This window comes from Camelus dromedarius, chromosome 4 (genome assembly GCF_036321535.1).
Source record: "Camelus dromedarius isolate mCamDro1 chromosome 4, mCamDro1.pat, whole genome shotgun sequence".
NCBI lineage: Eukaryota > Metazoa > Chordata > Mammalia > Artiodactyla > Camelidae > Camelus > Camelus dromedarius.
In genome coordinates, this window is record NC_087439.1 from 83,685,018 (window position 1) to 83,709,217 (window position 24,200).

Sequence of the window (24,200 nt, forward strand, 5' to 3'; positions counted from 1 at the left end):
TCTTCCCACAAATTCGTTTTGTGTAAGCCTGAATCTAATTTTAAGTGAAAATTTGTGCAGTGGCATTTTAATGTTTCCTCTGACATTTTATGTAACTTGCAGACGTCACATAAGGATCTGAAAATGGCTTCACGGTGTATCTATCATTCAAATGCCCATTTGTGCATTATACTACTGTCTCTTCAATTCCAAGGAAACACTAATTATAAAATTGTTTTCTCATTAATAGTTGGTTAATCTAAAGCTTCATATAAAAATAGTATTCTTTTCTATCAAATGTGATACTTTTTAAATTTAATTTCAAATTCTAAACTTCTGAATATTTGCTTTGCAATGGTGTAGCAGTTTTCAAACAGAGATTCTAACATTTGTGAAGAATTCTAATAAGTTTTTAATATGCTTTATCATGATGTCGATACATACACTATGATTTTGTAGTAATTGACTGATAAAGTTTACTGCCTGAGTGCCAGTGGTTCCTGTCCTGGTTGTATATAATCAAAATGCCCGTTTGTGCATCCCATCGTTCCTCTGGGGATCCGTGGTCCCCTGGACTGCCCAGCACGCACATGTGCATCAGGCATCCAGGCCAACGGCACAGCCCGCGAGCTGCCCACTACCCTTGTGTCCACTCATGCTGCCAGCTGGTGTCTCTTCTCTGCTCACACACATGCTCCATTGTCCCATCACACTTCACTTACAGAACACAGAATCAAAGATAAAAGGATTACGAATTTCAAGACAGAACAGCAGAGTATGAAACCAAAGTCAGGTCTCTTCTGAGAACGGGGCCCTGTGACGGCATGGGTCACACATCCATGAAGCTGGCTGGCCTCAGGAACTGGCTAGGAAACTGTCCCTGGGAACGCCAAAGGCAAGTGAGTATGTGCACACACGTTGTTTCCACAGCGGAGCCCACGGCCAATGAGGAGATGTCTGCACATCGCTGCTGTAGGGCAGCGGGTCTCACGCTTGGTGAGCATCCGGATGACCTGAATGATGACGAAGATACAGGTTGCTGGACTTAAGCCCAGAGTTTCTGACTTAGGAGATCTGGGAGGACTCGAGAATTTGCATTCCTAGGTGATGCTGATGCTGTTCCTATAGCAACTGCCCTTTGAGAACCACTGCCATAGGGTAGGCTGGGACCAGTTTGCTTGCTATTCCATTTTTGTTAAGAGAGAGCCAAAACCCAGATTCTTTGTAAAATCTTCTGATTTTTAGGAAAACATTTACTTGAAAGTTTTCAAACATCAAACAAAACATATGTGTAGGTTGAATTTGACCTGCGTGTTCTTGGTTTATGACTCTCCCACCAGAAATTATGCTAAGTTGGATGAAAATAACACTCAAAATTTTAATGTTTAAAAGTCTAGTAGGAAGTTGGGTCGGGGATACAGTTTCTGAAAAGCCATAATCTGTAGAAGTAGAATGGCATTATTTATTCTTCTTCTATGATTCTTCCTGGGACTTGAGGAAAAACCAAAAAGCATGACAAGTAAATGCCTGGAAACATTCAGATTTAACGTGACCAGATTAAAAGGAAAACATTTCACAAATGAGGTAATGGATTTCCCACGGTGGGTAGGAGTTACAAGGTAGAGGTATATGGTCATTGCCTCCTTTTCGAATCTAGATTGTGAAGTGTCTCTTTCACATTCGGCCATGTCTCTCCCACACCTTAACTCCCGTTCCTTCCAATCCCCGGGATAAAGCATAACTTTCCCTTATCACAAACACCATATGATTGGCTGCACAAATCCAATATTCAACCACTCTCGTTAGGATTGGGGAGAAAGGAATGAAGGCACGTTTCCCATAAAGCGAAAAAACTACAGCTGAATTCATTTTACTTAGCAGCAATTAAAACACATTTGTGAATTTATAAATATTTTGTAGCTTGGTTCTGCAAGTGTTTCTAATTTGAGCGATGACAGGTGTTTGTTGTTTAAAATAAATAGTGATCCTGGGGTCTTTTACTTAGGATTCAAAGTTTGTCACTGTGGAAGTACGAAGTTGAAGGCAAGCAAAATTTTCTCCAGAAACAGGTTGTGGTATTGCCCTGTTTAGTTAACTCTCGCATTTGTCAGAGTAGACTGTGAAAATGCCTACTATGTGTCAGGGCTGGTTCCCCTACTGGCAGTTAAACTTCAGAACATGCCTGAGACCCAGGTCTTAGTAGCCCCACGTTATAGATGAGGAAACTGAGTTCAGAAAGGGTCAAGGATGACTTAGCCAAGGTCATACTGCCAAGAAGCAACAGAGACGGAATTTAAACACAAAGCCTAAATCTCACCATCGGGATGGTCACTGGTACTGATCCTTACCTTTGCCAAGCCCAGCTCAGCCGAGTACTTGCAGGAAATGTCCCAGTGGAGCAATGCCAGTCTGAACACACAGCTTAGGGGGAAGGGGATTTGGGACTTCAAGTGATCAGTGACCCAAGTGTCCTTTTGTATTGGCTTCTAGGAGCTGACTGCAAGATTAAATCTCAGACTCTGAAGTGAGACTGTTTACATTCAAATTCTATCTTTGTTGCTTCGTAGTTTGCGACTTTGGGCAAGTTGCTCGGCTGCTCAAAGCCTCGGTTTCCCCTCCTGGTAAAATGAGGATGATAATAGCTGTACCCTATGGACCACACCGAGCATAAAGCTCGATGATAAAGTCACTGGTACATTGTGGATGCTCAGTAAATCTGGGGTATCACGATGTTGTTTAATTTAAAGGGATCTTTAAGAGCACCCCCACCCCCAAATATTTTATCTACCCAAGAGCTGCATCTGAAGCCACAACAGGGTAAATTCAGTGGGTCCCTGACTCCTACTCTTCTTTTATGAGTCCGTTCAGGTGTCATTTTTCCCAGGAAACTTTCTGAAACATTCTGTGCACATCTGCCTAGCATTCTGTTTATCAGATTATACACTATATTAAAATAAATTCTCTTATATTATGATGTTTACTAATTGGATGTTTGCTCTACTTAGACTGTGTGTTTTCTGAAAACAAACCTTCTTTCTGTCCTGCCCAGCTTTGGGTATATCTGGAAGTTCTGGCTCTTGCCCTAATCCACTGGCACAGGGACCTAACTCTGGAAATTAGCTCCGCTACCTGCAGAGCAGTTCTGGGAATCACCAACAGTGCTGCTCTGTCTGGCAGGCACCGTGGCCCCGCTGAGCTCTGTGAACACACCTGCCCCTCCCTCTGAGTGTCACCTTCCCCTTGTCCACCACAGTCCTCACCTGCCAGGTACCATGGAAACACTCTGTGAAACAAAACTGAGCAGCAGTCTGTGAGCAAGAGGAAATGAATTTTCTTTTCTGTCTGGATTTTTGCTTTGTTCTAGGGTTTCTCAGAGTCGTAGGGAAGCAGGAATGGTTAGAAAAATGGGAGTGGTCCACTTTCGGTGAAGGTAATAGAGGGGTGCATTGCCTGCAGACATTAAAAATAATAAAGCCAAGTTAGAAACCAATCTGCTTTATACTAACACTGTGCTCTGGCAGCTCTAACCGTGAGGAACTGCTCCTCCCTGAAAAGCATCTTTAATTGAGCTAAAGTCTAAACAACTACTGCAGTCATTGTTGAATTTTAATAATAATAATAACAAAGCAGCATTAGCAATAATAACATAGACTTCAAATTAGCAAGTTTTGTTACTTAACCTTTAATAAACATGGCATTCTACACGAAAGTTAATTCAGAGAACTCTCAGTTTTCCAGTCTCTGGACTGGAAAATTTCAGCTGTATTATTTCATTTGAAGAGTTTGGACTTGATTGGAATCAGTCCAGCTCACTACAACTGCAGTCTGTGTCTTCAGTTCCCCCATGACCACATATTCCTGCATTTAAACAGTAGGTTCAAAATAATGACAGCAGAGTGGTTGGAAGGATGAAAAGACAGAACCTGAGTTACTTCAGTTTTAATCATTCTCTACGACCACTTGAACTTTTTGTGTTTGAAATTTAAACATGAAATACAGCACAAATTGTGGGTTTTGCTTGGGAGATGCGAATTTTAGTGCATGGACTCAATATTTTACTGAATCTTAGTAATATCATTACATTGAAGTTTCTTTCTAAATTGTTCTTCAATTAAAGAATGAATTGAAAAATAATGATGATGATTACTGCATGATTATTACTGGAAATGGTCCTGCTGAGCTGGGAAGTGTTAGGAAGGGAGCTGCTACAGGTGTCACCTCCGTTAGGAATGCCGTGAAAAGTCACGTTCCCTGTGCCACAATGTCTTACAAAGAATGATCTTTCAGATACGATTAAAAATCAAAAATCTGTATTATAGAATATACATACAGGGATTCTTGCTACTGAATATGTGTATATCGCTGAAATATATCACACTAAATATGTGATATCACTAAAATCCAGACCAAAGGCAACGAAGTCTAAGCTGGAGATAAGAGGTCAAACCCTTCTTTCCCGGTCAGGTTTGTCCTGCTCCCCCACCTCCTCCATCCCCGAGGTTTCGGGGCTCCAGTGCAAAGACTCCTGAGGACCCTGTCCCACTGGTCCCCAACACACACACCCAGATGTGGGCACACGGCCACTCACACAGCTTCTGCTTCAGCTGGGACCCCTCTGCCATTGTACCCAGGTCAAATATAACACCCAACAGAGCAGGTGTACAATACATGTTAAATGGGTAAATGAAAGACTGAGATGTGTGAAATTCAACCACTCCAACGTGATGGTACTTAATCAGATCTAGTTTCCTTTTGGGTGGACAGGGAAAGGGAAAGGAGGGGGGGTGGGTGGCAGGGAAGCAGCCAAGGGTCAAGGCCGGTGCTCGGCTATGGGAGCATCTGGCTGACTTCTCAGCCTGGCCAGGCTGGAGCCCGAGTGGGGCCGTGTTTCAGGAGCTGCTCTGCCAAGCGCTGGAGAAGAGTGACCAGCAAGGAGGGTCCCTTTACAGCTTCTGTTTCTGTAGCCCTTCAGGTTTCATGCTTTGAAACCATAAATTATTTATTCTACAAGTCACTCCTGAGAGATCTTACAGACACACAGAGCAAGAGCAAGGGTCTTGAAAGGCATACAGAGCGCTTCACTGAGAGGGAGGAAGCCTGGCGTCCACTCCCGTGCCCTGGTCCCCACGACCCTTCCATCAACCTTTTCTGCTAGAGGTGAAGAAGCACTGCCTGGCTTTCCAGAAGCCATTCAAAAAGTTGAATCCACTTGCTCATATTTAATCATAATTGAAGACTTTCAGGAAAAATGACGTTAGCCTTTAGAAGCTAACTTAAGAGGAGATAAGGAAAAAGAAGCAGTTAAGTCTAGAATGTTGTCTTGACTCAGTTTTCCCTTCCTTCTCAAGTGATGACCAAGAGTGAAGCAAGATTTTTATTGACCCTGAGAGTATTGGGCACTTTGGTCTTTCAGAGGGCAGACAGTTTGTCCTTCAGCAAACAAGAATTTAAGCAAGACTTCCAGAGTCCTAGGGAGACTGCCATCCATGGGCCTCCCTGTTGTTTGGACTGTGGCATCACTTACTGCCTTCAGAGTGCCTCCTGCAACCCCAGCCCCACCCTCGAAAGGTTCAGGGAGGCCCAGGAAGGTGCATGTGTTCCTGGTATGATGGCCTCTGCCGTAGCCACACCACCACCCACCTCACTCCTACAAACTGACCAAGAACAAGTCTAAGAAAAGCTATCAGCAGCATTTATTATTCATCTCAATCTAAAAAGCCATCACAGTCAAGTCAATCATGCTTTAAAATCAACCACTTCCAGAAGTTCAGGACATCCAGGTTTCCATCATCACTATGGTGCTTACACTCCTGTAGTCCTATAATCTCCAAATTTGACCCATTCTCCCACCACTTCTCTGGCTCACAAACCCTTTAACTCTTTGATGGGAAATCTTGAGTCTATTATCAGCCAAATTCCCTTTATCCACATGTTTCCTCCAGGCAGGTCCCTTTTCTTCTTTCTTGAACTGCAATCTGGCTGCTGTCTGCCAGCACTGCTTCCCCAACTGTCCCCAGCAACAATGATGGTGCTCTTCTACTGCTCCTAAGACCTGGACATAAAGTGGTACCTTCCTTGCTCCTCTTGGCCACCTCTACACAACCCTTCATCCTCTCTTCCTCAAACGTGCAGGCTTCTCTGAGCCACATCTATAAGGCAGGACCACCAACCATTCCTCCTTGGGTTACGCATCTAACAAGAATGCAGTTTGGCCCCATATTCATTGCAAATGTTAGCATCTAGCTCGCTAGCTTTCTTGCCAAAATAATACTGTCCCTGTCATCACCCTTGACAGGTTTAATGTCTAACAAAATAATCCACTCAACACTCTAGCCTCTCATTTTCACCAATCTTTCCTTTAGTTTACTTTAGTCATCAACACTTCTGACCTTAATAACCTAGAGTTTATAATCCAGTACTTATAACTGTATTACTTCCACTGTCTTGATTTTAAGCATTGTACTCTCTGACCATCAGTTTTGTCTTTCTAGCTCACATATTCTAACACCCCTCCCATTCCAATAATTTTTTCACCTTCACTGGGACTTCCAATCTGTTGGCTTTAATATGCCTCTTAGTCCCCCTAATGGGCTCATATCTCTCCCTGTTTGACTTAGAATCCATGGTTTATATGGATCAAAATCAGAGAAAGGCTGGATATTTCTGGTTGAGTCTCTGATAAGTTATAGGCAAGATGCCAGCCAAGAATATGGTTATCTGAAGGCTTGACTGGGTCTGGAGGATCTGCTTCTAATTCAACTCAATTACATGGCTGTTAGTAGGAGTCTCCAGTTCCTCACTAGGTGGACCTTTCCATGCGGCTGCTTGAATATCTACAACATGGCAACCAACATGCCCCAGAAGAAAAGATCCAAGAATGAGAGTAAGCAGGAAGCCATAATACCTTCTATGCTCTAGTCTTAGAAGCCACACACCACTACTTCCACGATATTCATAGAAAACACGTCACTAAGTCCAGAGTACACTCAAAAGGATTAAAATTATACTCCACCTTTTGAAGGGAGGAATGCCAACAAGTCTGAGTACCTATTTTAGAGCCACACACCATTTTACAGGTGTGGAAATTGATGAGCATAGAGGACAGATAACTTGCCTGTAGCCACACAGTCTCAAACATGAAAGGAGTCTATTTCTCACTCATGTGAAGTCCTGATCAGTGAGTGTCTCGCCAAGTGGTAGCTCAAAGACTCAGTATCTTTCCATTTTGTGCCTTCACCATCTTCAATATATGGCTTCCAAGACTGACATTTTTGTCTACATCAAGCTCCGGAAAGGGAAAGAACATGGAAAATCAAACAGGTTTTTCTGGGTCAGTCTTAAGAGAGACATAACATCATTTCTGCTCACATTCCATTGGCTAGAACTCAGTTACGTGGCCACAATTACCCTCAAGGAAATTGTGAAATAAAATCTAGCTTTGTATTCAGGAGGAAGAGGAAATGGGTTTGATGAGAAGTTAGCCGTCTGCCGCACACAACTCCCATGCTCATGCTTATAGACACCGTGATGTGATGACATCCATGTGTATGTGTTACTAGGGAAAGGATGGCAGATGGAGGAGCAGGTAGGATCATGAGCTGCTTCCAAAAATAGAAGTTCTGTGGCTTTTTAAGATAAAATGGCAAAATCACATTGTATATATTCAAATTGTTTCCAATTTTTTTGATTGTTTTTTCAATGGTTTGTTGACTGAAATCACCACTATATACACATATCCATTCCATTATTTGTCTAAAAATAAGTTCTGTAGACCATCCTCTACATAAACATGCAGTTGCAGGCAAAGTATGTTATCTTATCTTCACAACATGGATATAAGACTCATTGGGGGCTTTATTTTGGAATTATCTAGTAAGTGGAGTCACCCTCCCTCTTCATGTATAAAGCAATAATGTCCAGAAGAAACAAATACAAATTAATCTGTACCAATTCTCCTGCTTGTTTAGAAGTTGAGTCCCCTGGAAGTCTCTCCAGGTGTTTCTTAGATTCCCCAGGGGTGGTAGCATCTGGTGTGGGGTCAGCAACAACTACACTCCTGCTTCACTGCACCAACATCTTACCAAGCCATCTGGCCACTGACTACAGGCAAAAGGCCTCCACCATGTTCATCAGTTCTCCACTAGTGAACCACTGGGCTTCATCTAGACCCTGGGTGTCAAAATTGCACTATGGTCCTTAGTACTGTTTGGCCCAACACTCATAAATTGCTCCTGAACACATATCCTTGCTTTCTGGCTTTACCACTGTGGTAGATTATAATATTGTTAAGGAAATATTTACTCACCTCCCTCTCCCTCCTGACAGGAGAGTATGTCCCCACCCATTGATGTTGGTCTTAGGCACATGACTTCATGACTTGCTTTGACCTCATGGTGGGTGAATGGACTTCCATACCCTTTGATCTTGAATTCAGCCATGTAACTAGTTCTCACCAGTGAGATGTTAGTGTACACGACATATGCAGGTGCTTGAAATGTGCTTAGCATTTTAGGACAATTTGTATGCAGATTTTATGCTTCAGGAGGCAACTTTTATCTTCTTCTCTGGTCTCAAAATCAGTCCCTCAGGCAGAGCCAGGAGGGTAGACACCAATCTACCCATTCCAATGCTTTTTTGTTTTTTTCCCTCCTCATCTGTCCCCTTCAGACATTCCAGGACCAAACCAATCAAAATGAAACAAGAACCTGAATCCAGTTTGGGACACAGCCCGATCGCTTGGTACATTTGAGTTACAGCGACCTGCCTATGTTCTTCATGAGTCAGCTTGTAGAATTTCTTAAAAATGGCATTTGGAAATAAAACTTCAGTGCAAGTTTTCACTACCACCTTAAAAATTCAGTCCTCATATTTCCTTTGAAAGAGAAGTTTACTGAAGTTTTCTCTAATTAGACTCTCATGACTCATAGATCTTTCACGTAAGCGGATTCACCCCACAGGGTGTCTTAGATGAATATTTTGAAATATTTTAAAAGAGGACATTTGTTTCATAAATAAACATTTAATTTGGATGAATTTTAATAGCCATAGTGCTTGATTCTGATGAAAGTGTTTACTAGCAGCATCTCTGCTTTGGAACCATTTGTTTCTATTATTTTGACAGAAATAAAATTTGGTTGGTTGTTGTTTGGGATGTGAAATGGTTTTGTAAGCATTTCAGCTTGATATCCAGGAAGGCAGTCACAATAATTCTTCTCCAAATAAATGGGAACCACCATTTTTCTATTCACTACTGCAATAAGAAAAGTTTAACCGGTGAAAGGACTTGCAAAATACTGCATAAAAACCCTAAAGAAAATCAAAACAAAAGTTAGTATGCTGTAAATATTTTTGCCAAGGTTTGGTCGATCTTTTCTTTCTGTAAATACTTGTCTGCACAGTAAAAGAAATGGAAAGTAAAAAAAGTGTGCTGTCTCATTGATAGTTTGGAACTGCAAATATTGAATTCCACAGAAGGTGACTGTGTGCCTTCTGAGTTATACATGACGTGCAAAAGTAGAGTAAATTTCATGCCAAGATATTAAGCAACATAAAAGTGACTTCTGCAATTAAATCATTTTTTTAATCATCAAAATTGAAAATAAGAGAAAACAACTTCTGAAGAAGTCCAGGGTCAATCAGCTAAATAAACTAAAGTCATTCAGTCAACTAGCATTGATTGGATTTTAGCAAGATGAAATTGACTTTGCTCCAACTCCACCCACTTCACAAACTAATTAAAAAAAGCACATCGCCGACATCTTCAATCAGCTAAGGAAGATAAGTGGGCTTCAAAGCAATCAACTACAAAACTCTGTCAAGAATAGCAATAGATCTTCAAAGAACTTCGGAGAGCTTTCTGGAAGTTACTCACGTCAGTCAGAAGAACAAAAACTCAGAGCCACGCACTTGTATTTTGCGGGGACCCTTTTGGACAATGTGGCTGACTTATAAGAAAGAAAACCACTGGCCAGCAGGGCATATATTAGCATCCAAGATCCCACTCAGCTTCAGTCCACCTGAATTCCCATCAAGCAAGGGTAATAACAATGCTTGGATCAGAAGGGCTTGAAGGGTCAGTGGGCAAATCATTTAAAATGTCTAGAAATGTACAAGCTCCTATAGTCCTTAAATGGAATAGAGGATTATTAGATTACCTTTTGCAAGGAACAGTGGCTGCAGGTCACTAAAAGACCTTGCATTGTGTCTCAATCTTTTTACCATCCAAGACACCACCGACCATTCTGTTCATTTTTTGAATAAGGGAATAAATAAAAGAAGCACTTTGAGCTCATTTAATAGCATGAGAAATATTTTCTTCTTTCTATGTGTTTTCAGTCTCAAAGTACTGAAAGTCTCATTTCTTAATGAAAGATACCTACCTACTCAAAGCTCTGTTTGGTTGACAATTCTAGGTAAAAGATTCAGAAAAAAAATCTGAAGATATAAATTTCTTTAACTTGGATGGAATAGAAAAAAGAAAGGAGGGGAAAAGAAGAAAGAAAAGACCCAGAATGATCCAGAAGGCTATGCATGTATAGTATGGCATTTAGTTTTCATGTCAACCACATTGATGCTCAGGGATAATCATTGCTTTTCTCTCTTTAACTATCCTAGATTTTTTAAATTTATGTCCCCACTCTCTAGTCAGAGTTATTATTATTACTTTATATGCATGAAAATATTTTTAAACCTTTCAAAAAATAGTAAAATTCCATGAAATGCCTTGACTCGTTGATTGCAAGGCTGCACTGGGGGCTAATGAGGACACCAAAGTTTATACGGGCCACTCAGGGTGCTTTGGAACAGAAGCCATGCACCAACTAGCATGGAAGTACTCACACATTACAGTGACTGCTATAGCAGTACCAGCGTGTAGCTGCTAAACATCAGTGCTTCCTTCTTTTCTGCGTCTGTGTATAAACATCCCGGAATTCAGGAACTCCTACCTAGGAGCCAAGAAATTGAATTTATACATTGAATTTTAGAGCAGAAAGACATGAGAGATCAGGAAGCACAAATCTGGGTTTTGGAATAAGGAGTCACGAGTGACATACTTGCCCTCGCAAAGCTCTTGGTGGCGGGGCTGGGGGCTACATCTAGTAGATTCTAAACTGTACAATATTCTTTTTTAACAGCTCAAGGAGAGAGTACCTATTACACTAAGTAGATTTCCTATCACATTGGCCAACAGCTGGGGGAAAATCGATTTCAGGCCATTGACCAGAGAATTAAAAGTCTTCCTGAAGAAGTGAAGTGTTGCTGGTTCTTACGAAAACACAAATTTCCCCTACATCCTACTCCTCCATTAAAACACTTGGACAGACAACCATAATGCTAAGCAGCTTATACCAAAAGAATTACTGAAACAAACAGAAAGCAGTACTTTTACAGGTCTGCTTGTGGAAATGCCACAAGAAATTAACCAGTGAACCACATTTCTCTCCATTTCTATTTCACTCGTGTAAGAGGCATGATGGTATTATAGGAAGAACAGCATCTTTGGTGGCAGGTGGATATGGCTCAAATCTCAGCATGGCCGTTCTATAAGAAGTTAAAACGTGAATTTTATTCTCAGTATGACAGCTATATAGCGGTAACATAGGAGAAATAATACTTGCATCCTCGTTGTTGTGGAAATTAAATAAGATACGAAATCTATGTAGAACTCATAAGTCATCAACCTCACATGCCTGTGGCTACAAAGTTATGTTGCATTTTCTTTTCAGGTCCAAGCTATTAGGATCTGAACTCTTTCCAGCCAACTCCTGGCAAGTAGCCTTGTCGAAGTGTTCTGAGTGTTTCCTAGATCCTGCCTCCCAAGTGGTCCGCAACAAATCCATCAGCTTCCTCCTTTTTGCATCTTCTCCTATGCTTCTGACCATCCACACGATAGCACTCCTCTTCCAGGCAGCTATTTTTGACTACAGGACTCCACTGCCTCCTCCCTGGTTTTATCATGAGCTTCCTGCTCAACCCACTTCGCCACATTACAATTGGGAAGGGATTAGGGAGGTTGTGATTTACTCACAACTTAACTGAGGTTTAGGATTACAAGTTATAACTCACACGGCTACCATCCCACATGCCCCAGATCTACCTCAGATCCCCTTATTAAGTCAACACCCATCCTATCTCCCCGCCTGCCTCCTTGCACAAGGGCCCACTAATTCTCACCACTGGAAACGCTCCAAACACTCCCATGCCTAGAGTCCAGGACCACCTTCACATCCCCACCTGGGGACCCATATAATGGCCTCTCGACCAGTGCAAGGGTCGGCTCATGTCCAGCCCAAGAATTTCCTCCTTCCAGGATAATTGATCGTGATTAAACTTCATCCAGGGAAACATGACCACCCATCATGTACGGTCTGGCCTGATGGCCCAGACACGATATTAATTAGAATCAACAGGATGTTTTCCAAAGCCCAGCACAGTCAGCCTTAAATCACACCACATGTAGGGCAAGAGTTACTCAGTCCAGGTTGCTAAGACCTGCCCAGCTTTTTTCAAGAAATGTTTTTCAAAGTTTTAATTTTTCAAAGAAATACAAAAAAAAAAAATCATGACAAAGTATACATCACTCTTGTCATGGTCTGATCCACATTCTAATATCCTGTGAGCAAGTGCCAGCAACACACACACACACACACACACACACACACACGGGAGGATCTAATAAGAAAAATGTAATAAATCTGGAGACATAGCATAGCCTGACCCGACAATAAGAAACTTCTTACAAACTCATAAGTAACAGGCTTTTGGCTTAAAAAGACTCCAGTCCCTCACAGCATACAGTAACATTTGTGGTTGTTGTTACTTATGATTACAATTAGTATCAGTAGGATGCAATAGTAGTTTGTAATATCCAAACTGAGTAAATGGAGATCAGACACTAAATCTTAGGTGATAGTCCTCAGGGTTGGGGGAAATATATATATATATATGACTAAGGTTGTGGGACATGCAGATAAAGGGTTACTATTTCTTAAATGTCTTATTACCACACACCTGGTCATTTAAGAACTATTTACTTTCACACAGCAACCTTAAATGTTAGTCCTCGGTCCCATTTAACAGATGAGGAAAGTATGCAAATTGCCTAAGTTGAGCCAGGTAGGAAGGGATGGAGCTAGAATTCATGTCCAGTCTATCGACACAAAAGCCAATGATCTTTCTAATACTTCTCAACACCTTCTTCCGTCTGCCCAGTACCTAGACAGACCATGCATGATGATGAAAGATGGTGATGTGGAAGATGAGAAAAATGAAGGAGACAAGGAGTTTTGATAGTTTTATAATGATCCACATATTTAGTAGGAGATTATGTATTAACGGTAATGACAGTGGATTTCTTCTTTCCTTGAATTTCAATGCAGCAAAAAACACATCACAAGGATTCATTCATTCATTCATTCATTCATTCAACTGATTCATCCAGCATTACTTACACAGCTCCCACGTGGCAGCCATGGAACTACACATGAAGATATAGACGAGAAAAAGAAAAGATTCCTCAGATTTCTAAGATTCTGTTGATCTTGGAGTCTAGTGGGGGAAACCAACAAGAAAATCAGTAAGTACTCGGCATCGTTAGAAACATTCTCAGCGAGGTAGACGCAAGGTGATGTGAGGAGTCAGCGGCTCAGACTAAGAGGATGAAGAAGACTTCTGCGAGACACTGACTCAGGATCTTGAAGGGTGATAGGCATTAACTAAGTAGACACGGTCTATAAAAAGATTCAACAGCAGCATAGGGGAGGCACTAAGTCATGAAAAAGCTTGGTGCATTTGGAAAACTGTAAGTAGGTCTCTTTGAAACTTGGATAAGTGGTTTTTGTACCATGAGGCTTAGTTTCTTCATATGTAAATCAGAAATAATAAAGGTATCATTTTTTTTGTAAAGGTGGATGTTTTATTTGAGCTAAAGTGAATTTGCACTTAGCACAGTTCTTGGTCCTTAGTAAACGTTCCATAAGTGTTAGCTCTTGTTATCACAGAGAACTTTGTAGGTCATTGTGGATATGCCTTGGTTAACAGTAACCAAAAATCATCTGGGTCAATGGACTTAAAAATAAAGGAGACTTTCTAGACTTGTGATATGAAAAGCACAGGAGGACGCCAAGCTTCAGGGGTGATTCAATTTGGAGGTCCAGTGGGTGGAAATTCAGTAAATGTTTAACAGCCAGCTCTGGAGGCGAGGAGGAGAAGGAAGAGGAAGAAAGTGGAGGAAAAGGAGAAGAAAAAGCAGCAACAGCCCTGATTATTAGGGTTTGCAGATTTCCATGGTGTGAATACTTCCACTGTGGCCAAATTTAAGCTACCAACATAATGTTAACCAGCTCCCAAGATTCCTCGAGATTTAACAGTCAGCTCTCGTGAGCTGGTTGGTACAAGCTGGCTCCGGGAGACCATTGGATCCAGCTCTGTGTCTCTGAGATGCTTGTCACCTGTGTCACCTTCATCCTGAGGATGACTTTTCTCAAGATCCCAGAATGGCTGCCAGGGGAAATGGTACCTTTTGTTCATGTGGGGATGGGGTAGAGTTCCAGAAACTTGGCTTCCCATACTATGGAAAAGGAGTCTGAAGTCCCACTTTGATTGGACCTTCTCTGAACCAATCCTGTGTCAAGGGTTTATTCTAATTCAGACCCATTAGGGTAACTATAACTGAGGGGTGGGTCAGTCCTACTCAAATGACATAGAGAGGACCTGAGTCCTCATGTTAGGTGCTATTAGGAAGAAAGCCAGGAGGAAGAGAATGCTGGTTGGGTTACCAGCAACAGCCCAAGACACAGCCTGGGGGAGTTTATACCTTATTGTGAGGACGATGCAAATATACTGGGGAGACACAGCGTTGGAAATGCAGTCTCCCAACATCAGGTGCAAATCCTTATTTTAAAAACTTATTTAAAAAGCACTGTTTCTAGCATCACTGCAAATTACATCAGGGAAAAATGTGTATTATGTTAGCTCAGATTTTAACTTCAGATACTTTATAAACAGCCGGGACTTGAGTTATAAAGAGGCAATTTACAGGCATATTCTCATTTTACAAATGAGAATTTGTTTTGATTCTCTAAGTTCCTGGCCATTTTAAGCGAAGAATGGAAGATGAACTCAATTAAACCTTAAGTGAATGGTAAATGAGGTGGTGATCCTATTATGTCATCCACAAGATAATACATAAGCAAGAAGAACCTACAGGGCAATTAGCCCCCTGAGAGATTCTAATATTTCAATAAGTCACAGGAATAAATTCTGGGCAATTGAAAAAATAAGAACTCTATTAATTAGAATGGTCTCTTGCTCACATAAAAAATCGTGCCTGTGTGTCTTCTTGCCTTTTTCTATCAAGTAGTTCTTGAGCTTCTTTGCAACTTTTCAGCCCCTCACATTTGCCTCTGGCTGATTTTAAATTATGCTAATTGGAAGAGGGGAAAATGCTGGTAATGGAATAAAATGGAACACTATTTCTTATAGCATCTGGTGCAATCTGAGCCATTTAAAAGTGCATCTTATGGAATAGAGATCTGAATAAGCAATGCCAGTCTGATTACAAACAACATGGGTCTCATTAGAATACGTCAATCTGATTGCTAGGTAGTGATACACTGCAGATTACTGAGCCATAATTGCCGCTTACATATTATGTGTATAATATATAGTTTCTCTGGGTGCATGTTAAAGCCACTTTCTCTCATGGCTATCTTTTCCAGCTCTACACAAAGCAATGTCTATGTTCTACTAAGTTGATTTTAACTGGGTCCTTAGGTCCTAATTCTATTTTCTTCCAAGCATTCATCAAGTTTTCTACAGCAGGGCTGTAAACAAAGAATTATATCCAGGGCAATTGCCAGAAACAGGATATGTCAGGGGTCTATTACTCATTCAACTGGGAGCAGTCAATGGCTCAAGGCACTTCCTCCAAAGGGAAAGGGTAAAATGACTGAGGCCAAAGCCCACCATCGAGCTACTAGTCCTAATTAGGTTGTTGATTTAAGTGTCTGGGGCATTTTTTTCACTGTCAGAATCCATTTGGTTCTTTACTATGTCTAGAAGAATTCAGACATTTTCCCCAGGTCACGGCTGGCTCACACTGGTCATTTCATGACTTAAAACCTCCTCTCTGGGCTCCCAAATCAGGACTCAACATTCACACTTTCCAGTGGCACAAACTTTACGACCCATGCTCCCACCTCACACGTGCCATCCCTAGACAGAATGGCAGACCCTAGACCACTAGTGAACAAAAGACAAATCTCCATGCAGCTGCAAACACAGGTAAATTATTGGAATCTGCCTTGGGGTGTGGCAGTAGATGCATTGTGAGCTGGAGTCAAGGAATGGGGGCTCAAAGTTGTGCAACATGGGGTGCATCTGTTGGCTTCTCTCTCCTTCAGTTTTCTCATCTGAAACCTCAAAGAATAGATGTCCCAAATGTATTGCAGGGAACTTTCATTCTATGGAGATGTAAAAAGGGCTTCATTTCAAATATCTTTGGAAAATACAAAGTTAAACTAGCAAAATCATTTCCTTTACCACAGGACTTCTCAGAGGCTTCGATGTAGCAATGTATTAAATTAAAATGCTTTCTGAATCTCCAAAAGGGAGAAGTGAAATGCGTCACTGGTTTTCAATCTTATTTGGCCATAAAACCCTTCTGGCCCCAACCTACCATCTATTTAATACTGCTCATTAACATCTGATCCACCTGCTGCTTTATCTAAATGCTTACCTATGCTGTATTGTGTCACATTTGGACAGCGTCACTCACTCACATGGCCTAACCGGCCCAGGTAGGCATCCATGTTTGCCGCTCCTGCTCTCCTAGAATTGATTGCACTGAATTCTCACAAGACCCTGACAAAGTAAGGATCACTGACTCCCATTTTATTTTTATCTATTTATTTATTATTTTGACTCCCATTTTAAAGATGAGTAAACTGAGGGTCAAGAGGGGTTAAGTGATTTGCCCAAGGTCACACAGATAGTGAGTGGCCAAGGCAAGGCTCACTTCAAGTCTGTGCACTTTTTTTATGCCATCATGCTCAGCCTCTACTTGGGTTAATTTTGCTCTTGTCTTTGGACCCATCTTCTGTTTCTAGTTGGTTAATGACTAGCCTCTCTTTGTCACAGGCCATCATCAAAGTGACGAATGGCATTAGAGAAGTGCTGTCCGTGGCTTTTATGCTTAGAACATGAAAAGGATAATTAAAGAAAATCACCACTTCCTCCCCCACTGTATATCAGATGGAGGTATCTTAGCGATAATAGATGACACTCTGCTCTTAGTGAAAAGTAGGCTTTGGAAATTAATTCTCACAAAACACAGTGTGTAAGGTAAACACTGTACTTAAGGTATAGGCTAATTCACTAGAGCTTACCAGAAATAATGAACATGCTAAATCGGTCAACAGTAAGCTATCTGGCACCAGAAGAGGCTAGCAGTGTTTGGGGAAGAATGCACCGGCAGATACACCTGCTCACAATGGTGTGTAGCATCATCACCAGACTGGAACACACCCACCTGACAAATCGATTAATCATATAGGAGGGAGCCACCTGGGTTCACCACACAGCCTGGCAGTGGGACTAGAGGCTATAAGCAGTCTCTGGATTCCAACTCTTTGTCTTTAAATCCTAACTTCCAATCCTTATAAGCAGGGGGCCTTGGGCTAGTTGTCTAACCAGCTTATGCCTTAGTGTTTACATCTATAGAATGGGCATAAGCGTCCTTCTGTCATAGGCTGTTGCGAGTATTCAAATAAACAGAGTTTAGTATATGGCTGGCAGTTCACTGCTGGCAAAGGCTTAAAGGAATGAAGTCCTCTGAGCCTGCACTTTAGCTCTTTTCTTCTTTTTTAAATTGAAGTATAGTCACTTTACTACATGTTAATTTCTGGTGTACAGCCTAGTAATTCATTTATATATATATTCATTTTCATATTCTGTTTTACATTGGCTATTACAAGGTGTTGGATGTAGTTCCCTGTGCTACACAGTGGGACCTTGTTGTTTATCTATATTATATATAGTAGTTAATATCTACCCAAATTCCCAATTTATCACTCTCCCTCTCCCCCCAATAACCATAAGTTTGTTTTCTATGTCTGTGGTTCTCATTTGTGTCTTTTTTAAAAAAATATTCCACATATAAGTGACATCATATTTTTCTTTCTCTTTCTGGCTTACTGCACGTTGTATGATGATCTCCAGGTCCATCCATGTTGCAGCGAATGGCATTATTTCATTCTTTTTTATGGCTGAGTAGCATTTCATTGTATACGTCTTTGTCCAGTCATCTGACGATGGTCATTTAGGTTACACTTTAGCTCTTAATTCTTAGGCTGTATCAGAACTTGTCTGTCTAATAGACATCAGGTGCTTAAGGTGGTGTGGTTTTGGAAGAAAAATAACACCTTGCTTGGACTGGAGTTTATTCTATGTTCCCCATCTCCCTCTCCTCCATGGGAAACTGAGTCACTAAGGCAATTTAAACCCCAAAAGGCAGGCACTTTTGTGTAGAAACAGAAGATTGTGAGCAGCCAGAGTGTAGAGACCTGTGACGCAGAAAGGAAAAGGCAATCCCTGAAGCATCTGGGTAGACAAGGACGAGAACGCAAGTGCTGTAGCAAGTCTGAGCATGGCTCACGTTTGTCGGCACCTCTGGGAAATGACCACTGGACATGCTTATGGGAGATCAAACAGAGCTTGCAGATGCACTTGACTGCTACAGGAAGCTTTCCCTGACCTCCCCTAGGGGCCTGGGGCTCCTGTACGAGATGGAGACTGGCTGGCTGCTGAACCGTTGCAGTCCCTCTTCCTGTGCTTCTTTCCCAGCCTCCAAACAGGCCTCCAGACACACGTGACTGGCTGTGGCCAATGAGACAAAGGATGCAGGAATACAAGCCCTTTCCAAGCCTGGCCGTAAAACCTTCAACACAATCTTCCACTTCCTCTTACTCTTACATGGTGACCTTGGACACCACGTGTTGAACATGGCAGCCTCACAGGAGGCAAAGAGCTTGGATTCCTGAGTCACTGATTGGAAAGTTGCCAGGAAGATCCTCTGACTCTTCATCAGGCTGTGCTGTGAGCTGGAAATAAAATTTTTGTGTGTTAAACACGGAGACTAGGGGGTCATTTATTACAGAAACTTGCATGCATTTCCCCCAATCATGTAAAAATCCCATACGGCAGTACCCTGAAATCAGTCTCAGAATTATTAAGATTACATCTGACAATTTTGACACCATGCCACCAGCTCATTCTAGAAAACGTAAGGGGAGATACCAATGTGATGGTTATTTTTATGTGTCAATCTGACTAGCTGCGCGGGGCCCAGGTGAACCCAGATTTCTGGGTGTGTCTGTGAGGGTGTTTTAAGATGAGATGAGCATCTGAATCCGTGGACTCAGTAGACTGCCCTCCGCAGTGTGGCTGAGCACCATCCAGTATGCTAGGACATGGATGGAGGGATCCCTGTCTTTTTCCCTGCCTTACAGCGGAGACACTTTTTCTCCGGGATTTACACCATTGGCTCGCCTAGTTCTCAGAGGTCTTTGGACTTGGGACTGAATTACACCACTGGTGGTCCTGAGTCTCCTGCTTGCAGACCATGGGACTTTTTATCCTCCATAATCTTGTGAACCAATTCCTCATAAAAAGTCTCTGTGCACCTATGTCTTTATCACTCCATAGAGAGATAGAGGTGTATCTTCTATTAGTTCTTTATTTCTCTGGAGAACCCTGAGCAGTACGGTTGCTTTCTGTCTTGCTGAACAAGTGGGAGAGAAAATATTGTCTAGTTTCTTTCCAATCACAAATACATTGTCAATGACTCTACATATCAAGAAAGCTGATTCTTGAGAGGTCTTTAAGTAAGAGGTAAACACAAAAGAACCAGACACAACCCAGATTCTTTTCATTTCCAGGCCCACATTTTAAAATGTCACTGGTAACACTAAAAGGCATGCGCTCTCTGAAGGGCTTTCGTTAATTTATTATAATAAGACTTGAGCCTGATTTTCAGTTAACAGGGGCTTAGTCCATGGTAGTTTATTGAAAGAAATGATAGTTTACTGAAAGAAATAATATCATGAGGAGAGCATTCGTCCTTAAAACTGTGGTCTTTAATATTTGCATATCCCACCCCAGTTTAAGATTTGATGACATGTGTGAAATGTCAAAACACACATAATCATTAACATCTGCTCTGTGTTTTAGGGAAATTTTGGACCCCTCGGAGCTCCAGTGGTGCATCCTGAAGGATCCATGGACCCTGGATGCAAAGCCCGTGCTAAGGACACATAGCTGGTCACTTGGATCAGCAGCAAAGATGTTAGACAGGGCGTAGAACTGGGAACGATGGAGAAGACAGCTTCTATCACCAAGAGTCTCCTCAGAATAGCTACCATTTGTTGAGTTCTGGCTGGATGCTAGACACTGCTAATGTTTTAATATATTTAGTTTTCATAAAAGCTCTTAATATTGTAATCGCCTTTCTACAAAGAAATTGGCACATGAGAGTTAAGTTACTTGCCCTAAATTGTATGGTCAGTAAGAGGTGGAGCCTGAATTCCAACCAAAGTTCAGTCTTAGTTACAATGGGATACAAGATCTCATGGAATCCAAGTCAGATTGCTAATGTGTTGCTCTCAAGGGTGAGGACCGTTTAGAAGTCAAGCCTTTTTATCCTCTAAACAACTTCGTTGAATTATAATTTAATATTCTGCGTTTTAACCAAGTGACAACCAGCAATTAATTAATTTAGAAACACCATGCATATGGCAAAGAATTGTTGAAAAGAGACAACTAGATTCCAGGTTTGTATACGGCAACTACTTTATTATTTTCAAATGCAAACTCTTTGCATTTAGTTTGCTATTTTACAATTTTACAAACTAGGTATAAAAGACCATAAATAAATGACATAAGTTATGTGTACCTAAAGTTCATGAGGGGAAGAAAAATACCTTGACAAATTAAACCAAAATAGAAAATCTCTATGTCTAACTCAAGAGATCGCTCAAATTTTGGAACAGGTATGAACCAAGCAATGTTCTGTTAATTTCTTTTTCAGCATGAACTAAATTATAATATGCCTTATACATTCTAAATTTAACCACAGTCCTTGCATATTCCAACATACTTGGAGTGATACAAAAAATAAATGCACTCTTCAGTGTGTATCAATGCTTGATGTTTGGAGAATGTTAAAGAAGTGAAAATATTGCTTCTAGAACTTTCCTTTACTGGTCAGAATTTAAGTGTCTTCAGACAAATATTGAGGCTATAAGCGTGTATGGATTAATACACATACCCTTCACAGATTGAATACAAGAGGTCTCAAAAACACACACACCAGCAGTGTAGCGAGCACAACTTTTCTTTAAAATAACTTTTTAAAACACACCAGAACATTTCATTCTTAAGATTGTTAAAAATAATTTGGGGCCAGCGGACACATGGTGAAGCTACTTGATTTGGTGCAGGGGAACAGCTTAATGCTGCCTAATGACTTCCCATCTGAGCACGATTTCACATCTGAGCCCACTAGGGCAGCTTTCATTCCTGGGGCGAGCGAGATCCAGCCCCTGAAGGTGGTCTCCTGCCCTGAGCTCTGGGTAAAGATAACCTGCTCAGAGATTCAAGCTCATTTCTTTATACATATTTTTCAGGCATCAATGCATAGGCACATCCCTTTAAAAATATATTAAAGTCCCCCAAAAGGGGTGAATTAACTTTGTCACTCTGGCATACTTATGAGAATACAATGCCACACAACCCTGTCAGAATGTAATAAATATTTATTGATGATTTTCTCTACTTATTCAACAACATAGGGTTTGGAATCTTTTTTTTTTTCCCCCATTTTTTTTCCCTGATTTGATGTTATAGCTTATAGAAACGGCCACAGTTTCTGTAACCACAGCTTAGCGTAAGCAAGGCAGCCACTCAGATTATGAAAAATGGCAGTATGTTGGCTGGAGTTTGGTATACATATCATATCAAAACTGACTCTTAACCGGACCTCAGGCTCCAGAAGGCTGATGCACTTTTGAGGGCCATAGAAGTTAGCTGCATATTCATAACTCTAGAACTTTCCATGTCAATTGGGGACCTGAAATTGCTTGAGACCGTTTGATCCCAACTATGCTAACCTCAAGAGTCCCTGGCATGTATTTTTCTGTGACATTGGGAGACAAAGTATTAATCCAGGACACATCATCTCAAAGCTGACACACACGTCTGCGTTCATCTCCAAAAGTATATGAATTGCATATATATGTTCGCATTCAACGAGTCCATTTATGCAGGAAAACAAAGGCTACTTGTATTCCATTTGGGGTTCCCAGACAAATTCCATCCCCTTTTCTCCCTCCACCAGGGAACTGGTGATTCAGGTGAGGAGTTCCATCAGAATTCGTGATTTTGATGATGGGTTGTCACCTGAATGGATTTTTACGATCACTCCATCTCCACCGCTAAGGTGGGAATGCCTCTGTCCAAAGCTGTAGAATGACTTAAGGTTAGTGTGGATGCTGCAAAATACGTTTAGAGATACAGGACATTGAACATGTCCGGGTTGTCTTTCTAAGGGGACGGGGCACGGTCTCCAGGCCCACTCTCTCACGTAGCTCTTCATCTCAGAACTGGCGGCAAACCAGAACTTTCCAGGTGTCGCATTCCACAACATTCACAGGCAGTTCTAAGCATGAGGTTACACACTCACCCACACGTACACGCGCGTACACGCACACTCACGCCTATGTACACACATCAAAAGAGATAGTCAGCTCATAGTTAGTCAGGAAAAAAATATATTTATATCACTGCGATGGCACACCCTGGGTAAAAACGTTACTTCAGCAATGCATATCATAGGCAGTTCATGGGAACTGGCTTTGTTTTGCCGAGTGGCACCCGACCTGGTGTCCGTAGTAAGACCTGTAGCCTTCAGTCACTTGCTGCCACACCAATGCAGCCATGACGTACAGGAAGGAGATGTGGAAATACATATAAATAAAATCAAAGGAGTTTGGGAAGAAGGGCTCTGCAGAGCTGGTGCTGCGAGACAGGACATTCCTCAGTGCAACAGGAGAACAGACGCTGAAGCTTGGATGTTTGCTGTTTCTTCCACTGGGCAAGGGCATTTGCAAGTCAGACGTTCATTCTTCGCAGGGATGGGTGTTGTTTCATCGGTGTCTTTGCTCCAGACCTGGCAGAGTAGAAGCAGAAGAAACACGTGGAGGAGGAAGCGAGGAGGGCGCGTTCTGTTTTCTTCTGTGGGCTTTGGAATCAACGGGAAGGGCTGTGAGGCCAAGACAGCAGAATCTACTCCCTGCAGAGAAAGGAACAAGACTTGAGACAAAACAGCCACCCATCTGGCCAGCCAGTTGTCAACCGATAGAAGCACCTAGAAGGCGGCATGGCTTAGCGAGGAGTTCACGGCGGAAGATCATAAATTCTTACTTTCCTCTGCTGAAAAGTGATAACCATAAATAACAGAAGATAGTGTTTATTAACAGCTTCATTATAACAACTCTTAATTATTTCAATGATAAGGGACTATTCATAGCCCTATCGTGTGGATGGTGACCTTGAAGCACAGAGAGGCTAAACACCTGCTCGTGGTCGGACATTCTCAAGTACCAGAGCTGGGATTAGACCCCACACAGCCGTGCCTTATGCCCTACATCAGCCAACTCTAAAATGAAAATTCAGACTGGTTATGGTTCATTTGTGCAAGAAGCGCATAGAGCTGATGAAAGGATGCAGACTTCACTACTCTCAAAGCCCCGGATACTAGCATCCAGTCTTTTCAACAAGGGAAATTGTATATTTGGCGAACAAATCCGGAAACATCACAATCCATCAATACTCAACAATACAATAGAAAAAGTGCCGACTACGAAATAAAAAGCATTGGATGTTTTTGGTAAAAAGAAGTAACTTCTAATGAATGAGAGTATCTAATTAGTAAAGGACCCATACAATCAGCAGGTAACAGGTAGAGAGAGGGAACCTGGGGCCATTGGCACAGGGAGAGGTCTGGTGTGCCAGTGAGGAAGTCTTGGGGACCGAAGCCCATCGAGAATTAATCAGCCAGAGCCACCCCTTCAGCCTAGAGTCGAACAAGGCTGGCCCGATGCAGTGGAAACATTGTGGCTTCCCTCTGTCCTCTCATTCACCAAATCATCAGCTCTACCCAAAAG

General features: G+C 41.7%; 1 protein-coding gene across 1 annotated transcript in view; it reads right to left on the bottom strand.

The window, feature by feature from the left end:
* Positions 1-22,785: 22,785 nt before the first annotated feature.
* Positions 22,786-24,200, bottom strand: part of EPHA4 (EPH receptor A4) — a 136,781-nt gene continuing 135,366 nt past the window's right edge. Inside the window, exon 18 of the mRNA XM_010988407.3 lies at positions 22,786-23,326. The gene's annotated coding sequence lies outside the window, so the exon portion shown is untranslated. The remainder of the gene's footprint in view (positions 23,327-24,200) is intronic.